A 21,952-nucleotide genomic window follows, 5' to 3' on the forward strand; every position below is an offset into this window, starting at 1 on the left:
TCAGTAAGGGAAAATGGAGGAGCTGGTAGAGGTGCTGGACTTTGGTGTAGTTCTGCCCCCTGTGAAGGAGAAGAGGGAGGAAGAGAAGGAAGAAGGAACAAAGCGGAAAAGCATGGCCATAGTACAAATACGGTGATAGATCTCAGAGCTCAGCAGCCTGGCCCATGAGTCAGTCATTCTACCTGCAGTAGATCTGAGAGGTGCACTGTCATGGGCACCACAGGCTACCATTTGCATGCACACAGATTTACTTCTCCACTTAAGTGGGAGGAGTGGCTTCTCCATGTATTCCACAGGTCTTTCTTCCTGCAGGAAAACTGAGAATAGGAAAATCAGTGGGATAAACTATAGCCCCCATTGCAGCTTTTGATCTCAGGGCCACAACTGGAACTCTTTGTCCCTCTTCCACCTTCCATTGTAAATTACTTCTCACTTTGGCAGGTCTCAATGGCTTATCTGGTTGTGCGATTCAGACTTTCATTCCTGAGCAGTGTGAACTGGTGCCATCATACCCTTCTCAGGATGTGGGTGCTTCACAGTTCCTTTCACAATTTCAGTGGAGTACAAAGAAGTACTCTAAGGCCTCCTAAGTAGATCAAGTGGGCTCCACATATAGTGCTTGCTCTCTGAGGATCAGGGTCAATTACTCCTGCCAGTTGGGTGACTCCTTGCCTGCTGATTCCTGAGCGTAAAGAGTCCAAATGGCCCAGGCAGCAGCTATAACTTGTAGTTCAGTGAGATCTTTGCTATGTCTTTTGTCAAGGATGTGACCAGGACCTCAGAGCCTCAGGTACAAGAAGAACAAAATATCCCAGTGGGTATGTGGTAATGATGATTGATGGAGCATCCTCTGCTCCCACCTGTTGGTTTCTGGAACTCATGTATTCTTTTGTTGAGGACACAGCACTATACAGAGGTCTCTGATTTAATGCACATACTACATCTTGAAGGCTGGCATCCCATGCTTTCAGAGTATTGCAAAGGACATGCTTTGTTCCCAGCACTGCTTCCTTGGTGGTATGATGGCCCCTTGTCTCTCTGTTTGCTTCTCTCTTTTATATCTCAGAAGAGATTGACTTAAGACAAAACTTAATCTTATAGATTGGGTCCTGTTCCATTAACATAACTGCCTCTAATCTTGCTTCATTAACATCATAGAGATAGGATTTACAGCACATAGAAAAATCACATCAGATGACAAAATGGTGGACAATCACACAATACTAGGAATCATGGCCTAGCCAAGTTGACATGTATTTTGAGGGGACATAATTCAATCCATAACAGGTATATTGTCTACATGTCCTCGCTCCAATTTTCAGGGTCCCAGGTTTTCCCCATCAATGTCCTGGCCTTAGTATAACAAACATTACTTGGCTGAACGTTCAAACATCTAGGGATCTCTGCAATTCTAACTATTTGATCTTTATTCTGTTCAACTGTGTCTGCTTCTCCACTGTAAGAAAGGTGCCTCTTTGTAAGCTACGAAAGAGACCCTCTGGCTCTCACAGATGATTTTTCACAGGCTGTTAATGGCTCTGGGCCTCTCATTATTCCTCTGCTGCTATCAGTACAATTTTGCAGTCATCAGCCAACTCTGCCGTCTTTGAGAAATTTGTTTTATCCTTAGCTTTCAAGTGCCTGTATCATCACGCCTGCAACAACATTCCCCTCAACCAGCACATTTCCCCAGGACATCATCAATGAAATCTTTAGCAATGGAGCCACCACCTCATGCCAGAGGCTGTCCAGGCCCCACCTGCCAACTTGGTAGACATCCTCTTTGTCCACTGGAATATAAGTGAGTCAGTCCCAAATTCCCATCTTTCCTCCTGTTTTCTTAGATCATTTGTGGTAATACTTGGGCCAATCTAGGTCCTCTGAAAAGCAAAATCCAAGATAGGGTTGGATGTACAAGAGACACATTGTGAGAAATGATGGTGAGGGAAAATGGGGAGGGTGGTGGAGGAGGTTGGGAGAGCCATCAAACTAATGCAGGTCTGATCCCTGTGAAGGATAAAGGGAAGGTCTTAGACTGCAGTGCTGTTCCGCAGAAGTTTGGGCAAGGCCAACAGGGAATCCTCAAGCTAAAGGCACCATTTAGAGGAGCCCTATGTCTCCAAGGAGCCCTGGTGGCACACTGGTTAAGAGCTATGGCTGCTAAACAAAAGGTCGCAGCTCCTTGGAAACCCTGTGGTACAGTTCTACTCAGTTCTATAGGGTCACTATGAGTCGGAATCAACTCAATGGCCACAGGTTTGGTTTTTTTGGTTTTTGTGTCTCCAAGGAATGGGCCTGTCTTAGTATCCCATGCTGAGTCACTGGGAACAGTCCAGGGGAAGTGTGGCCTTGGTGTGAACACAGTGATGGAAGTCAGAGTGAAGTAGTTGGTGCCTTTGGTTAATTATCCTCTCTGAGGTAGGAAATCTGAAAGGCACATTCTCATGGCTGCCACACCATGGCATAGAAAGGTGTGTAGTCACAAGTAGCTGTTCTCAGTCACTGATGAAATGTTGATGCTTATTTTGCTCAGCTTGAGAAAGGGATAATTTTGATCCTTACGCTCAAAATTCAGGGAGAAGGATTACCCTGGTTGGGATCTGAACTGACCGTGAGTAATAAACTTTAATATTGAAGCCCTAGCAAGTACTCTCAAGCTCAGCTGTCAATTTTCAACTGCGAAAAAATCAAATACTTTAAAACTTTGAAAAACAATTACTTCAATATATAAATATTTCTTAGCTATTATATATATGTATTATCCTATAAATTGAAAAAAAAATATTCTTTTTGTACAAAAAGGAAATACAGAGTGATTCCCACTTAATCAAAAGATTGTTTTTTAAAAAGATTTGCTATATGATGTATTTAATAGCAAACTCTGCTAGCATATTTCTTTAATCGTTTGAAAGACTTTGATTTTACCTAATCACAAAAATAATGTTTGTTATTTTTTAAAAGAATCGAATTGCACATAAATATATTGCTTAGAAAAAGCCCTCCATAAGTTCACTCCTCAGAGAAATCTGTTAACAGCTCAGTGAATAGTCCTTCAAATTTATTTATATGAATATATTAACATATGCATGTAATTTTTAAACAAAATATATTTTACTATATATATATATTTTTATCATTTAGCAAGTTACTTTTTTTTACCATTCTACTTTTTACTCCTCACGGGCTTTTTATAGTTGTTGTTGTTGTGTGCCATCGAGTCGATGCTGACTCATAGCAACCCTGTATAACAGAGTAGAACTGCCCCATAGGGTTTCCAAGGAGTGGCTGGTGGATTTGAACCGTGAAACTTTTGATTAGCAGCCTAAGCTCTTAACCACGACACCACCAGGGCTCCATTTATATAGTATTTCTCAATTTTTTTTTTTCTAAAAATCGAGATACTTTTCCCGTAACATAGAACTGACCATTTTGAAGTGTATACTTCAGTGGTTTTTAGTATATTGACAATGTCCTGCCACCATCGCCACTATCTAGTTCCAGAATGTTTTCATCCCCCCCCCCCAAAAGAAATCTCATATGTATTAGCAGTTAATACCAATTTTCCACTCCCCCAGTTCCTGGCAACCGCTAACCTACCTTTTGTCTCTTGTCTATTCTGGACATTTCATATAAACAGAATAACACAATATGTGACTTTGTGTGCCTTAATTCACCTGGCATAATGTTTTCAAGGCCTATGCATATAGTGTGTATCAATACTTTATTCCTTTTTATAGCCAAATAATATTTCATTGCATGGCCAGACCACATTTTGCATACCCATTGATTAACTGACGGACATTTGGGTTGTTCCCAGTTTTGAACGTCTATGAACAACGCTGCATGAGCACTCATGTACAAGCTTTTGCATGAACACATGTTCTCAACTCTCTTGGGTAGGTACCGAGGGGTAGAATTGCTGGATTACATGGTAACCCTATGTTTAACTTTTTTTGAGGAACTGCCAAACTGTTTTCCACAGCAGCTGCACCATTTGCCATTCCCACCAGTAAGCAAATTATTATTTATTCTTAAAACATCTTGAACATCTTTCTGTAGACATTAATAAAATTATTTTAATGACTGCTTAGTATTCCATTGTATGGGGCATCAAGATTTATTTAATTAATCCCTTAATAATGGATATGGCATTGTTTTCAGCTTTTTTTTACAATCTCAGTGCTGTATTAAACATATTTTACACATATCTTAACAAGCTAAGTTACTAGGTTAAAAGAGATGCATGTTTTAATTATTGTACTGAGGTACAGAATTGACATACAATGCCCTGCACATATTTCAAGGGTAGAGTTTAAGCACTGATCATGTATACAGCCATGAAATTGTTACTACAATCAAGAAAATAAGCATACTCACCACCAACAGAACTTTCCCTCCCTCCCGCTTACCCGTTCTCAGCCTCTTCCCCAGCCTCAGGCAACCGCTGATCTGTTTTCCATCAGTATAGATTGGTTTGAATTTTGAATGGTTTTGTATAAGCTGAATCATACAATATGTACTTTTGGGGGGGGGTCTGGCTTCTTTTACTGAGCATAATTATTTTGCAATTCATTCCCATTGTTTTATATATCTATATATATATATAGATATATATATATATCTATATATATATGTATATCAGTAGTTTATTTCTTCCTGTTGCTGAATAGTATTCCATTGTCTGGATATACCAAATTTTGTTTATGTATTCATCTATTGTTGGGCATTTGGGTTGTTCCCAGTTTTGGGCTGTTAAAAATAAAGCTGCTGTGAAAATTTGCGTGCAAGTCTTTTTATGTACATTTGCTTTCTGTTTGGAAAATAAGTAGGAATTGGAATGACTGTATTATACGGTCAGTGTATGTTTAACTTTTTAAGAAAACTGCTAAATTGTTTTCTAAAGTGGTTGTTCCATTTTAAATTCCCACCAGCAGCTCCTCCACATCTTCGCCCAACATTTGGTATGGTCAAGTCTTCTTAATTTTTCCATTCAAATAGGTATGAAGGGATACCTCATTGTGGCTTGGTGTGCCTTTCCTTAGTGACTAGTGATATTGAGCACTTTTCATAAGCTTTTTTACCATCCATATAGCTTCTCTGATGAAGTATCAAATCTTTGTCCATTTTTGATTTGCCCATTTTTTGATTGCCTTGTTTGAATTTTAAGAGTTTTTTATATAAGTCCTCTATCAGACATATATAATTTGCAGGTATTTTCTACTGTTCTGTAACTTGGCATTTCATCCTCTTAACAGTGTCAAAAAACACAAACTTTTAATTTTGATAAAGTCCAATTTATCACTTTTTTTTTTCCTTTTATAAATTGTGCTTTTGGTCCCATATCTAAGAACTCTAAGCCTAGCCCAAAAGCATAAAAATTTTCTCCACACAAGATAATAATGAGCCCAAGAGACAGAAAGGAGTGCATGAACCAGAGACTACATCATCCTGAGACCAGAAGAACTAGATGGTGCCTGGCCACAACCGATGACTGCCCTGACAGGGAGCACAACAGAGAACCCCTGAGGGAGCAGGAGAACAGTGGGATGCAGACCCCAAATTCTCATAAAAAGACCAGACTTAATGGTCTGACTGAGACTAGAAGGACCCCGGTGATCAAGACCCCCAGACCTTCTGTTGGCCCACGACAGGAACCATCCCCGAAGCCAACTTGTCAGACATGGATTGGACCGGACAATGGGTTGGAGAGGGATGCTGGTGAGGAGTGAGCTATTTGGTTCAGGTGGACACTTGAGACTATGTTGGCATCTCCTGCCTGGAGGGGAGATGCGAGGGTAGAGGGGCTTAGAAGTTGGCAAAATGGTCATGAAAAGAGAGAGTGGAAGGAGGGAGCGGGCTGTCTCCTGGGGGGGAGAGTAATTGGGAATATGTAGCAAGGTGTATATAAGTTTTTATGTGAGAGGCTGAATTGATCTGTAAACTTTCACTTAAAGCACAATAAAAATTATTTTTAAAAAATTTTTCTCCAAAGTTTCCTTTCAGAAGTTTTATAATATTATGTGTTACATTGAAGGCTGTCATCAATCTGAGTTAATTTTTGTATAGGATGTGGTCCAAGTTCATTTTATTACATATGGACACCCAGTTGTTCCAGCATTTATTGAAAAGACTTCCCCCCGCCCCTACTGACTTAACTCTTGTACGAAGGGTCCTGGGTGGCACGAACGGTTTGCACTCAACTACTAACCTGAAGGTTGGTGGTTCAGACCCACCCAGAGGCACTACAGAAGAAAGGCCTGGCAATCTGCTTCCATAAAGAGTATAGCCAAGAAAACCCTGTGGAGCAGCTCTACTCTGTAACACGTGGGGTCGCCATGAGCTAGAATTGACTCGATGGCAGCGAGTTGGGCTTTTGGTACTCCTGCACCTTTGTTGAAAGATCAATTGTCCATGTATTTGTGGATCTATTTCTGGATTCTCTGTTCTGTTCCACTGATATATTTGTCTATCTCAATGTGCCAATACCACACTGCCTTGATTACTGTAATAAGACTTGAAATCCGGAAATTTTAGTCTCCCAACTTTCTTACTTTTTATTAAATTGCTTTGGCTAAATTCACCCAAATAATAGCCCAAATTGCAGCTATGGTATCAGATGTGGTATCTTTGTTAGAGCAGATTAACATTCCCAAATGAATTTAAGAATCAGTTTCTCAATTTTTGTAGTAAAGCCTACTGGGATTTTGATGGGATTGCATTCAATCTGTACATCCATTTGGGGAGAAATGACTTCCTAACAATATTGGCTCTCCTGACCCATGAGCATGCTATATCTCTCCATTTATTTAGCTCATCTTTAATTTCTCTCATGAATTGTAGTTTTTAACACACAGGTCTTGTTCTTCTTTTTTTTTTTTGAAATTATCCTTAAGTATGTAGTATTATTATAAATCATGTTTTTGTAATTTCAGAGACTAGATAGTTGCTAATCTATCAGAATGAAGTTGATTTTTGTATACAATATTTTTATATTTTGTATTCTGTAAACTTGTATATGTATAGTTGAAGTAGACAAATTTAATAGTTGGCAGAATTCCTCACATTGGTTCCTTGGCTTGTAGGATAAAATTTATCCAAGTGAGAAAGGGTGAGTGAAAGTGTCTGAAACTGTTCCATCCCCCAGCAAAGATACTAAGTCAAAAACAATATCACCAACTAGGAATGACAGGAGCCTGGTGGCACAGTGATTAAAAGCTCAGCTGCTAACCAAAAAATCAGCAGTTGAAATCCACCAGCTGTTCCTTGGAAACCCTATGGGGAATGACAGAGGTAATTCTACCCTTAAAGACCCAAAGGATGTGGGGATTAGTGGTCTACTTCATGCATTCTTCAATCTGGCTTCTACAAAAATTAGACCTTTGAAGATGTCAGTGGACTACCTCAAACTCATCCAAATAATAGCCCAAACTGCAGCTGCGGTATCAGATGTGGTATCTTTGTTAGAGCAGATTAACACTTCCTCCAGTACATGGTATGTGGCAATTAAACTGCCCGTACATTCTTTTCCATCCCTATCAGGAAGACAGATCAGAAAAGTTTCCATCCATTTGGACCAGATTACAGTATACAATTACTCTTTTGTCCTGTGTTCATCCTCTGTCAAAATATGGCCCAAAGGGAACTGAACTCTCTGAACATTCTGCAGAATATCACATTGATCCATTATATCCAATCCAGTGTTGATTGGACCTGATGAACAAAAGGTGGCAAGTATGTTCCTAGGCCCTGGTAAGACACATACATTCCAGACACTGAGAAATAAACCCAGCAAAGATTCAAGGACTGTCTCATCAGCAACGATATAAAGGATCCAAGGCCTGGGACATGATGGAATATCCCCTTCAAAGTGAGGGACAAATTAGTGTATCTCACACTTCCCACTACTAAGACAGAAGCACAACATTTAGTAGGGATCTCCAGGTTCTAGGGGCACCATGTTCTACAGTTGAGAATACTGTTCTGCTCCACATTACCATGTGACAAGTAAGGCTTCCATCTTTGAGTAAGGCCCAGAGTAGTGAAGGGCTCTACAGCAGGTCCAGACTGCAGTACAAGCAACCCTGCCCACTTGGACCATTTGACCCAATAGACCCTATGGTATTAGAGGTATCTGTGGTAGGAAAAGGCACCATGTGGATTTTATGGCAAGCCTAAACAAAAAATCACAACGTAGATCCTTAGGGTTCTAGAGTAAGATCATACCATCTACAGCTGGTAATTATAAGCCATTTGAAAGACAGGTCCTGGTATCTTATTAGTTTCTGGTAGATATAGAATGCCCAACTATGGACCATCAAGTGCCCTTGCATCCATAACTGCCCATCACGAACTGGGTTCTGTCAGACCCTCAAAGTTATGACGTCAGGTGAGTTCAGCAACATTCCAATGTAAACCAAGTGCCACACCTGGGATCCAGCAAAAGCAGAGACAGAGCAAAAGTAAGCTACTTTTGCCCCTGGGTGGTCCAGCCCACCGTGTCCTTCAGCACTGTTTCACTAGTACCTTGCCCCCAGCTTACACCTATGGCTACATGGGGAAGGCCTTGTGAAGAGCTCACAGAGATGGAAGAAGACAGGGCTTGGGTCATGGATGAGTGAGCTCAGTACGAGGGTATAAGCCAAAACCGGATGGTTCTGAAGACCGGTGGTGAAGGAAAATCCTCCCAACAGGCGAGCTTCAGGTGGTGTACCTGCTCATCCACTTTGTGTGAAAGTAAAGTGGCCCAAGGTAAGAGTTTGGATATAGACTTGAGGGCAGTGGCAAATGGTTTGGCTGCTTTTCAAGACCTTGGAAAGAAAAGGATTGCAAGACTGGGGACAAAGAGGCGTGGGGAAGAGGGCTGAAGATGGACATGTGGGAGTCGGTAAGACTGCAACGGTCTTTGTATTTCATGTCAACATCTGCCAAAAAGGAGGCTCTGAAAAAACAATTAGCTATACCTGGAGCAAAGGAGAATGAAGAATACCAGGGACACAAGGAAAATATGAGCCCGAGAGACAGGGCCACATAAACCAGAGACTCCATGAGACCAGAAGAACTAGACGGTGCCTGGCTACCACTAATGACTGCCCTGTCAAGGAACACAACAGAGAATCCCTGATGGAGCATGAGAAAAGTGGGATGCAGACCTCACATTCTAGTCAGAAGACCAGACTTAATGGTCTGAGTGAGACTGGAGGGACCTATGGCCCCCGGACTCTCTGTTACCCCAAAACTAACACCATTTCTGAAGCCAACTCTTCAGACAAAGATTAGACTGGACTAGAAGACATAAAACGATACTGGTGAGGAGTGTGCTCCTTAGACACATGAGATTATGTGGGCAGCCCCTGTTTGGAGGTGAGATGAGAAGCCAGAGGGGGACAGGAACTGGTTGAATGAACATAGGGAATACAGAGTGGAGAGGAGGAGTATGCTGTCTCATTATAGGGACAGCAACTAGGGTCACATAGCAATGTGTGTATAAGTTTTTGTATGAGAAACTGACTTGAATTAGAAACTCCCACTTAAAGCACAATAAAAAATAAAATTTAAAAAAACAAGTCACTAGAATCACCCATATACAAATCTCAGCATCTCAGAGATTTATTCCCAAGGAACGTGACATACCACAAGATGACATACCACAAGTACACAAGTTTTGGGTTTTATGTGATTGTATTCAATACCGAACAGTGCATTTTCCCCTAAATTATAAATCTGATCTCAGGAGAGTTTTTGTATTTTCCCTCTGTATACACAGTGTGGTTAAAAAATGAGAAAATATTATATACTCATATTTGCTTTTATATGCACAAAATATCTCTGGACATACATGCAGGAAACGAATAACAATTATTGCCTTAGGGGAGAGGAACTGTGTGAGAGATTAGGAAAGAGACATTTTCTCTGTATTCATACTTACTTTTTTTTTAACTATGTATTATAAATTCAAAAATAAACTAGAAAAAATAAGTTTGACCAAAAAGAAAAAGGGAGTCACTTATGCCATTCAAACAAAAAAAAAGATTTTTTTATCGTGCTTTAAGTAAAAGTTTACAAATCAAGTCAATCTCTCATACAAAAATTTATATACACCTTGCTATTTTTTTATGTACTCCTAGTTACTCTCCCCCTAATGAGACAGCACACTCCTTCTCTCTACCCTGTATTCCCTGTGTCCATTCAGCCAGCTTCTGTACCCCTCTGCCTTCTCATCTCCCTTCCAGACAGGAGCTGCCCACATAGTCTCTTGTGTCTACTTCAGCCAAGAAGCTCACTCTTCACCAGTATCATTTTCTACCTTTTAATCCAGTCCATTCCCTGTCTGAAGGGTTGGCTTTGGGAATGTTTACAGTCTTGGGCTAGAAGAAGGTCTGGGGACTATGACCTCCGGGGGCCTTCTAGTTTCAGTCAGACCATTAAGTCTGGTCTTTTTACGAGAATTTGAGGCCTGCATCCCACTGCTCTTCTGCTCCATCAGGGATTCTTTGTTGTGTTCCCTGTCAGGGCAGTCATTAGTGGTAGCCAGGCACCATCTAGTTCTTCTCGTCTCAGGCTGATGTAGTCTCTGGTTTATGTGGCCCTTTCTGTCTCTTGGGCTCATAATTACTTTGTGTTTCTCGTATTCTTCATGCTCCTTTGCTCCAGGTGGGTTGAGATCAATTGATGCATCTTAAATGGCCACTTGCTAGCGTCAAACAAAATTTTTGTCCTTTTTTCCCCTCTTTAAACTTTCTTTTTCTAATTTCCATATTCACAGAAGTTGCCACAAAAGCCTTCATCTATTCATCTTCAAGATTTTCAAAATTAATTTCAGGCAAACTCTGCTTATACAAGTACTTCTCTTTCCCTCATTATTTCTTTTATCTAGTTAAAAGAATATTCTTTTTCTTCTTCCTATAAAGCTTGCTTTCTTTTGATGCATTCCCACTAATCTCCCACTATTGCCCAGTTTTCTCCTTCCGCTTTGCCCGTTATCCTCATTAAGTTGGATCAGTAACAACCCAGGCTGCTGCTTCTTAGGAAGTAAGAGGAGAAAGACTAGAAATAAATATACTTTAATATATTTCTCTTTTCTACTCTTTGCATCTCCTTTTTAGCGCCTGTCTTGGTTATCCAGTGCTGCTTTAACAAAAATACCACAAGCAGATGGCTTTAACAAACAGAAATTTATTCTCTTGCCGTTTAGGAGGCTAGAAGTCTGAATTTTGGGCACCAGCTCCAGTGGAAGGCTTTCCCTCTTTGTCGGTTCTGGGGGAAGGCCCTTGTCATCAATTTTCCCCTAGTCTAGGAGCTTCTGGCACAGAGATCCTGGGTCCAAAGGGCACACTTTGCTCCCGGCTCTCCATTCTTGGCTGTAGGATATCCTTTTCCTCTCTGCTCGATTCTTTCTTTTATATCTCAAAAGAGGTTGACTGGAGATACAACCTAATCCTGTAGATTGAGTCCTGCCTTATTAACATAACTGCCTCTAATCCTGCCTCATTAACATCACAGAAGTTAGGATTTACAACACAAAGGATAATCACATCAGATCACAAAATGGTGGACAACCATGACCTGGGAATTGTGGCCTAGCCAAGTTAACATACATTTTGAGGGGACACAATTCAGTCCATAACAGCATAATTATCAATTTTTAATGGCTTGATTTAATAGAGTATCTCCAGCACCTAAAACAAAACCCAGTGCATATTTTACACTCAGTATTTATTGAACTAAATGAAAGAATGAAGTTGGCGAATAAATTAATGATTGATACAGTCTGCCTAGAGGAAGTCAGCTCATTTTTTCTATGCAACTTAAATGCTGTCACTACCAAATAGATTTTAGGAAGGTGACAGCCCCTAGGTCTATTTTTAGCACTCCCCTGGAGGTGATTTGGAAATTCCCCACTCCTGGCAGGAGGAACATGTTGTTAGATGTACACCCACTGTGGGGATATTTAATGAAATTGCAGAGGTGGCTCTCTGCATGTTTACTCTGAATTCTCTAATCTCTCTGTCTTCCATTACTATTGCAGGTCAAAGCAATCTGGCATGGTGTCTGTGCACTCAACACCTCCTGCAAATCAACTTAAAGGCTGGGGCTGCGAAGTTGGAAAGTATACTGGTCTCTCAGGGCACTACTTCTACAATTTCTTGATTCATAGGTCTCAAAGCAGAAGAGTGAAAATTAGAAATTTTACTGACAGTTCTTGTAGGAGACCAGGGAGTGAAAGATTAAAAACACCAACACCACCAAACAGGTTAAATATTCATGCCCCTACTGCCCATACTAAGGAAGTTAGGAGAGAGTAGAACTACGCCATAAGGTGTCCAGAGAGCACTGGTGGATTCAAACTCTTGACCACTGCACCACCAGGGCTCCTAAAGAATGTAGGTCCTAACAAAGAGTAGATCATCTTCCTATGTTCTATCCTCTTACCCCTGCCCCAATAAGCAAAGGTCTAAATACTGAAAATTACGAATTTTATTCTGGATCTTTCGTATAGTAAAATAGTAATTATGTATTGCTGAAGAGCTTCAAGTTGAACCCTGATTTCTCTTTAACAGAATACAACTCCCATAGTACTTATTAAGAAACTACTATATCATTTATTTGTCACATACCCACCATATGCTAGACACTGTGTTATTTTCTTTCACTTATGTGATCTCCTTCAACGTATCTCTTTTTCTGTGCATATATTCATTCATTATACAACTGGTAGCAGGAAAAAATGATTCTAACAAACAAATTATCCCCTTGACTTGCCTGGGTCCTCAACAATGAAGACATAGAGAAAATGAAGGGTTAGTGTAATCGGCTTTGATTTTTCTACAGAAGAAGCATTGTTATTTAAATATAATTTTTGTTTATGTTGTGGTTCCTGGTTTTAAGAGAAAGTTTTATGGTTGAGCTAAAGCTAGATACATAGATAGCATCAGTCATTTAAATACTCACTTGTTAATTGCACGGGAACACATGGTACTCTGTATACAGACTTGAAATCATAGGCTGCACTCTGGAGCCCTGGTGCTTCAGTGGTTAAGAGTTGGGCTGCTAACCAAAAGGTTGGCAGTTCAAGTCCACCAGTTGCTCCTTGGAAACCCTTTGGAGCAATTCTACCCTGTCCTTTAGGATCATTATGAGTTGGAATCGACTCCACGCAATGGATTTGGGTTTTTTGGTTTGGCCACACTCCAATTTTGTGAAAAACGAGGTCTAAGCAGTAGTGTGTCTCACCACTAAATAACTCCGAATGCAATTATGTGATTTCACTATGTCAGTACTTAAAGTGGTATGTACTCCTTGGTGCAAATGTGTTGGGATTTAAAGGAAAATAAAACAGAAGGATGATTAATCTGATATAAAGTTTTTTAACAGCTGTATAAAGACATAACACATACACTTAAAGTTAATAACTCAGTGGCTTTTAGTATATTCATAGGGATGTGCAAACATTGCCACAATCTAATTTTAGAACATCTTCATTCCTCCTAAAAGAAACCCCATGCCCACTAGCTTTCGCTCGCCATTCCTCTTTAACCCCACCCACCAGCCCTCAACAAACACTGATCTACTTGTTGTCTCTATAGATTTGCCTATTGTGGACATTCCTATAGATGAAATCAGGGCTCATCTGTGTTGTCAAGTTGTAGCACGAATCACTACATCATTTATAAAGAAGGGTTGTTTCTTTAATATCCAACATACAAATAAATTTTTGTCAGGTAATGAATAAAGCATATTGAAAGTAAATATAGCTATATACCAAAATATCTTATTTTTATTGTGTCTAGGTAGGGGTTTTTTATTTGCACATTTTGATAGACAGCTATGTAATTTCCTAGAATGATAACTAAAGAGAAAGGCTAAAGTGAGTAGTTTTTATACCTTAAATTTGGTGATATAGTTCTCCATTTCTGCAAATTCATAGATATCGTGAAAAGATAATCATTTTGAAGCATTCACAACAACAACAACAAAAAGAATTTGAAAGCCTGAAAAAAATGGGGTGCGTGAAAACCAATAGTTTGCTTTCCATTAATCAAACACCAAACAGAGGTCTGAAAGCTCATTTTAGAGTAAGAATATTCAGTTGCCTCATAAACAAAACAAGGTCATGGGTTTTCCACTGTGTAAAGGAATATGAAAAATATCATGCCAATTGTCAGCTGCTCTTAGGGCACCAGGCAGCAATAATGTCTTTCAGCAATTCACCCCAACTCCTCTCAGCTTTTCATAGGTCCCTTCACAGTCCTTTGCTCTTACCTTCCTTTGACTTTCAGTTGCCTTCCCTCCCTATCCTTGATCTGCTGTCCTATCAGGAACACCTTGCATGGAGAAGGATAACTCAAGTAACCAGACACTAAATGCCCAAGGGACTTTTTCTTCTCCAGAAACCTAAAGAGGCAACATCAAACTGGGCAGTGCAATAGGCAAATTGAGCTTTGGCTAGGGACTCAGCAAATCAGGGATGACCCCCAAATGAGGAAAAATAAAAACAATTATGTATTTTTCAAAAAATACCACCTAGTAGTTTTCCTGTTATACATTTAAAGTTAACTGTACTTCCTTACACTTTTTACAATTTCATATTGCTTTTATTTTGTATCACAAAATGGTAGGTGTTGTGAAGTGACCTAAGCCACTTTGGTACGCACACCACTTTGTTCCTTTTGGAAAAATGCTAGGAGCTGCCTAAGAAATGTGCCTGGAATGAAGATTAGCACTCTACCCCAACGTTGTGCTTGGGTAGAAGGAAAGGAGCCCCTCAGATCACATTCTGCTGCATGTGCAGACATTTACTATCTAAACATTGATTAAGCAGGCAAGTGCAAAAACAATTCATACTATTTTTTTATTATTATTATTCTGTAGTGCAAATGAAATCCTTGCTCTGTTTCCCCCCTCCACCCACCTGGTGCTGTAACCACTCTAAGCAGACAAGCTAGGATGATAAGGAACAAGGATTCTCTGAGCCTAAGGTTGCTATGAGTCAGAATCAACTGCACAGCAGCGGGTTTTGGGTTAAGGTTGGATCCTAAGAATACAAGCTACAGGTTTCCTTTGATTCTTATACCTGGGTCATCCAAGTGTGGGAGTGTCTCTAAAATACTTTTACCAGTCAACATATCCTGAATACAATTACCCATTTCTAACTTCATGCATGCTATTTAACAAGCCACTAATTCACCAGTAAGAAAACCATTTTTGACATTCACTCTGCTAAATAGTCAATCAATCCCGTTGATTTCGAGTAGATTCCACTCACAGCGACACTATAGGACAGAGCAGAGCTATCCTCTAGGGTTTCCACGGAGCAGCTGATAAATTCAAACTGGCGACCTTTATGGTTAGTAGCCGAGCTCTTAACCACTGAGCCACTAGATCTCCATGCTAAATATAGTAGACTATAAGGGGATCAAGAGCCAGGTAATCACAGAAACACCTGTGGTAGCCATCGCTAGTGCCTCTCTAATCAGGATGTTAACCAACTGCACTTCCGCTGTAGCTTAACCTGAGTAACACGTGAGAACACCCAGTCTATGCCGAATTATCATAAAGCAAATGACAGACATAATAACATGGTATTTGGTCAAATCTATCCTTGACATGGTCTCTAAATTCAGGTGAGATATACTCAAGGTTGTGTTTTGGCTCTCATGAACTTGTTTCTAATTTTCTTAGGCTTCAACATGAACTTGCACGTGAGCAGTCAGCCCCTGGCCTTGTTTTGAGCAATGATATTGAGCTATTGAGCTTTTCCATCCTCTCTTTCCACAGATGTAGGTTTGATTTCTGTGTTTTCCATCTGGTGAGGTTCACATGTATAGTCGCCATTTATGTTGTTGAAAAAAAGGTATTTGCAATGAACAAATTGTTGGTCTTGCAAAATTCTGTCATGCAATCTCCAGCATCAATTCTATCACCAAGGCCGCATTTTCCAACTACTGATCTTAATTGTTTCCAACTTTTGCATTCCAATCGCCAGCCAGTAATTATCAATGCATTTGATTGCATGTTTGATCACTTTCAGGCCACAGAAAGTGGTAAAAATCTTCCATTTCTTCATCTATGGTATTATCAGTTGGTGCATAAATTTGAATAATAGTCATATTAACTGGTCTTCCTTGTAGGCCTATGGATATTATCCTATCACTGACAGCGTTGTACTTCAGGGTTGATCTTGAAATGTTCTTTTTGATTTTGATCAGTGGGTTGGTTCAACCAAAATTTATTATCAGACACCTTACTTTTAAGTCTCATTCCAAACATATTTATTTTCTTTTCATACCCCATGCCCAGCTCCATCACATAATCATCCAGAAGTATTAGTTACAGATGCTGTGAATGACTGCACAAATGGATGGATAGCACTTTTGATTTTTAGAAGCTTTCCAACATAAAAATTGCCTTCCATGGATAAACCCCTGAAACTATCGCCCTGAGATCATTTTTAAGCCTTATACCAAAAATATCCCCTAAAGTCTTCTAAAAGCAAACAATAGTCTCGCTTAACTAATAAACAATGTCTGCCTTGTGCATTATGCTCTTTTAAGAACTATGTATATGGGACCCAAGTGACAATAGCAACTTGAAAAATTAGATAGGAACCTTAGGAGGCAAAGAATTTATGTTAATGAGGAAGGAAAAACTCAGAAAAGGAAGGTGAGAATGGATGCACAACTCAAAGAATGTCACTGAATTGTACATGTAGAAATGGTTGAATTGGTGTGTTTTGCTGTGTATATTCTCAACAACAACAACAATAAAAATTGGCCTCTGTGGTCTCATCAAAATGAAATGACTGTGGTATAAAACAGTGACTTTTCTAAAGGTGACTATTTGAGGGAAAGAGCAATATGTAAATCCAAGGTAATTTTTAACTATTAATATGAGGTTTTTAATATCAAGCCACATGTCTTCCTGGGCATGTACGAATTCAAGTTCCAAAATGATGAGCTTTTCTATTCCATGTTCTACACGTGGCTTAGGAGCTCACCAACCTGGGATAGTATTTCAGCTCTTGTGCCTATTAGCTGTGTGACCTTGGACAAAGTACCTATCTCAGCCTCATTTCCTCTTTGTACATGAAGACAGAAATAGTGCCTACTTCATTAGGTTATTGCAGGGATTAAATGATGTGCAGAATAATGCCTGGCACATAGTAAACACTCAGTGAATAATGGCTCTATCATCACCTGGAGCCCTGGAGATACAGTGGTTAAGAGCTCGGCTGTTAACCAAAAGGTTGGCAGTTGGAATCCACCAGTCACTCCCTGGAAACCCTATGGGGCAGTTCCACTCTGTCCTAGAGGGTCACTATGAGTTGGAGTTGACTTGACGGCAATGGGTTTGGTTTTTTGTTTTTTGTTTTGTTTTGTTTTGTTTTACCATCATCACCTTTCTTTGAAAGGGGCACAGGTATGGATCTCTTCCATTCGGTTAGCCAGGTAGCTGCCTTCCAAATTTTTTGTCATAAAAGAGTGAGCACTTCCAGCATTGCATCCATTCGTTGAAACATTTCAATAGATATTCTGTCAATTTCTGAAACCTTGTTTTTCACCAATGCCTTCAGTGTAGCTTGGATGTCTTCCTTCAATACCATCAGTTCCTGATCATATACTACTTTCTAAAATGGTTGAACATCGACCAGTTATTTTTGGCATAGTGGCTCTGTGTATTCCTTCCATCTTTTGATTCGTCCTGCATCATTCAATTTTTTTGCCCATAAATCCTTCAATATTGCAACTCAAGGCTTGATTTTTTTCTTTCCCCAGTTCTTTCAGCTCAAGAAATGCTAAGCATGTTCATCTCTTTTGGTTTTCTAGCTCCAGGTTACTGAAGTTACTCATCCCTTTTGCCCATTTCATTATAACACTTTAATTTGTCTTCTTGAGCGGCCCTTTTAAATCGTTTGTTCAGCTCTTTCACTTCATCATTTCTTTCATTCACTTAAGCTACTATACATTCAAGAGCACGTTCCAGAGTCTCTTCTGACATCCTTTTTGGTCTTTTCTTTCTTTCCTCTCTTTTTAATGACCTTTTGCTTTCTTCAGATATGATGTCCTTGATGTCATCCCACAACTCGTCTGGCCTTTAGTCATTAGTGTTCAGTGTGTCAAATCTATTCTTGAGATGGCCTCTCAATTCAGGTAGGATATACTCAAGGTTGTACTTTGGCTCTTTGGACTTGTTTTAATTTTCTTCATCTTCAACCTGCACTGGCATATGAGCAATTAATGGTCTGTTCCACAGTTGACATGTGGCGTTGTTCTGACTGATGTTACTGAGCTTCTCCGTTGTCTCTTTCCACAGATGTAGTTGGTTTGATTCCTGTGTATTCCATATGTATAGTCGCCATTTATGTTGTTGAAAAAGGTATTTCCAATGAATAAGTTGTTGGTCTTGCAAAATTCTATCATGCGGGCACCTAATAACAACACCACCATCACCACCTCCACCACCATTACCACCGAATCTGTTAGTTGGTAAGTCTTGAACTGTTCCTACCAAATTCAGAAACAATCCCTCACTGTAGTCAATTCACACACACATACTCTCTCTCTCTCTCTATATATATATAGATCATTTGACCTGGCACAGGAAAAGTACCAGTTGTTTGCCTTTCAGAAGATTACTTTGGGCATTATAGAGGCATAGACAGTGGAAAGGAACTTTTTTTCCCTTCCAGCCAGTGTTTTCTCTCTTTGTGAAAATTGCTGCCAGCATGAATAGTCACTTAAGCAGCAAGGGGTAGCTTTTGTCTTTCAGGGCAATCCCCCTCTGTTCTGGACATGCAGCCCGCTGATTACATAGCAGTAGAAACAGGTCAGTGTGTGCGCTCAGCCTTCTGTATCAGAGGCTTCTCTCACTCTCATCACTAAAAGGTAGAAAGTTGTTGAGCAAAGCAAATTCAGTCATTGCAAATAAAAATACATGTCTTCGAGATTGAGTTTCTGCTCATTTTTACCTTGAAAGGGTCCTTTCAAACAACATTCACATTTTCTGTGAAGATAAAGCATGCTCGTTTTGCTATTTCACTGGTATGTTCTATGGGTTTCTTACACAAAATCCAAACTACATCTTTCATCTCTCTTTTAAATTTAAAGAATGACACCCTGTGCGTGTTATATCTTCTAAGTAATGTTCTTTGTTGGGGTTCAAGGAATAGGGACCATCTTAAATGATGAGAATTTTAGTCCCAAACCTCAGCTTCTAAACCAGAAAACGTCCCAATTTCCCAATCTTGTGAGAGTAATGGTGGCGTAGTGGTTAAGTGCTATGGCTGCTAACCAAAGGGTCAGCAGTTCGAATCCGCCAGGCGCTCCTTGGAAACTCTATGGGGCAGTTCTGCTCTGTTCTATAGGGTCGCTATGAGTCGGAATCAACTCAACAGCACTGGGTTTGGTTTTTTTTGGTTTGATGACGGTAAGGGTGAATGCCATTCCTTAAGAAGTCTCACCTTATGTCTTTATTTCTTACTTCTCTGTATCCGTTCCCCAAAAGCAAAAATCTCAACTTGACAAATTTTTGGCTTGAAAATTATTCATTGTCAGTGTTTTCAAGATAACCTTGTTGATTTTTTACTACTGTGTTCCTAACACCTAGCACGTAAGTATTTGTTACACGAAAATAATAATGCTGAGTGATTTCTTACTTTTTAAAAGAAAGGTGTTTAAAATATAGGCACTTAGTCAAAGAGAATTCTGAGAAGTCACTTTACTTGAGTACTTGTAAGTAGACAAAACAATCTCACAAATTACCACTCTTCCTCTTGCTCAGGAGGGGTCATGATTTATTAGAGACAAATGTGGAAGATTAATCAGCACGTATGCTAAACACTTGCTACAATCAGAGATGACTCCGTTTTTCTGGGCTAGGCCTCATTTTGGTCCTTTTAAATAAATTATAGGAAAAAGTTTAAAAATGCCCAAAGACTCACAGGCTAGTAAAAAGTATTTTTAATACCTATTTATTATGTAGTGGTTAAGAGCTACGGCTGCTAATCAAAAGGTCAGCAGTTAGAATCCACCAGCCGAAACCCTATGGGACAGTTCTCTGTCCTACAGGGTTGCTATGAGTCGAAATCAAGTCTACAGCAACCGATACTTACTACATAACCAAACTAAAATGAAGCAGCATTTATCTAAAGGGTAGGTGAGCCCCGTGGTTCTTACTTGCAATAGAGCATCTTCCTGAAAGAAGGAAAGTGTCCTGGCCCTTTGTAAGCCTAGTCTGAGACAGAAAAGACGGCGGGCAATAGTGACATCTAATTATGTTTGTATTCCCTCAGTTAAGGAGGGTTCAGTGGGTGCTTCCCTCTCTTTTCCTTCGTACTGTTATTAAACAGCAAGAAGGCACAGCTTTGTACAGAGATTTCTCATAGGAACTTGTAGGAGCTTCACATGTTGTATTTGTGGTGATAATGTGAAATCTTGTTTTCCAAGAAAAGTGCACATGGATCCTGGTGAGATTTGATTGAGAAGCCTAGTTAACAGTTGCAGTTTTGTGTTTCTTGTTTTTCCCCAATAGGGGGAAAACCATTAAATGTATGGTGAGTGTCAGTAAGCTTCCAGACTTCAAAAAGGAATTTTACCAATGGTCCTCTGAAATAGAATCCTAATATATGGGTAAAATCTTTACATTAAAAAGTGTAAATTGATTTTCTGTATACAGGTGGGCATTTTAAGGGCTACTAGGGTTGTTCCAGGAGCCCTGGTGGTGCTGTTTAACCTCTTGGCTGTTGACAGAAAGGCTGGCGGTTCGAACCCACCAGCCGCTGGACAGGAGAAAGATGTGGCAGTCTGTTCCCATAAAGATTACAGCCTTGGAAACTTTATGGGGCAGTTCTACTCTGTCCTATAGGGTCGTTATGAGTTGGAATCCACTTGGTGGCATTGGGTTTGGTTTTGGTTAGGGTTGCTCCTAGTTAAAGAATTGCAGGGGGAAACTCTTTTTGAAATTGAAGAATTCTTTTTGATATGAGTAATAGCCTCCTAAGGAACCCAGGTGGCGCAATGGTTAAGCACTGGGCTGCTAACCAAAAGGTTGATGGTACAAACCTCCTAGATATTTCTTCGGAAAAAAGACCTAGCAATCAGTTCTTATGAAGATGACATCCTAGGAAACCCTACGGGGCAGTTCTCTGTCATACAGGGTCGCTATGAGTTGGAATCAACTCGATGACACGCAACAACTCAACAGTTTGGCAAATTTATTGGCAGTATATTGGGTTTTCTTACAGGAGAATTCATCAGAGGATAAACAAATTGTGGTATATTCATACAATGGAATACTATTCAGCCAGGGAAAGGAACTACTGATTGAGGAACTGACTGCCAAGGCAGCCTTCCCCATGAGGACCGCCAGAGCAGTTTGACCGCAAGAAAGCACCCTATCAACTCCCACCTAATCCACAAATCGACCAGCCACAAAACCCTCTGCCCCTCAATTTAAACATACCTTCCTCTTTTGAAATGTCCCAAGCTGCTTGCTTGCTCCCTTGCAGCCAAGCACTGTCAAATGTACTTGAAGACCAATTAGAAAGTCTCTTCTGCTTCCAAAAATCCCATCTTGATAGAACGGCTTGCCAATCAGAAACCTCAGTGTTTCCTCTTTTGCACTAACTTACTCTCCTTTCTAACACTCCTGGACCCCAGCTGAAACGACAGTGATAGTAAACAGGTTCCCTTGCTGCAAGCTGATGAATAAAGAGCCTTTGTTAATTTTGTCTTCGGCTTAGTTTTGTAGATGAATCTCAAAAACCTTGAGTGAAAGAAGCCATACATTGTATGATTCCATTTAAATAAAATTCTGAAGCAGGCAAAATTAAACTATGGTGATAGAAAGCAGGACAGTGATTGTCCCTGGGAGTGGAATTGATTGGAAAGGGCCTAAGTGATCTTTCTGGAGTTACGGGCATGTTACACGGGTGTATATGTCTTTCAAAGCTTATGGA

The sequence above is a fragment of the Loxodonta africana genome, chromosome 19 (assembly GCF_030014295.1).
Source record: "Loxodonta africana isolate mLoxAfr1 chromosome 19, mLoxAfr1.hap2, whole genome shotgun sequence".
Classification (NCBI taxonomy): domain Eukaryota; kingdom Metazoa; phylum Chordata; class Mammalia; order Proboscidea; family Elephantidae; genus Loxodonta; species Loxodonta africana.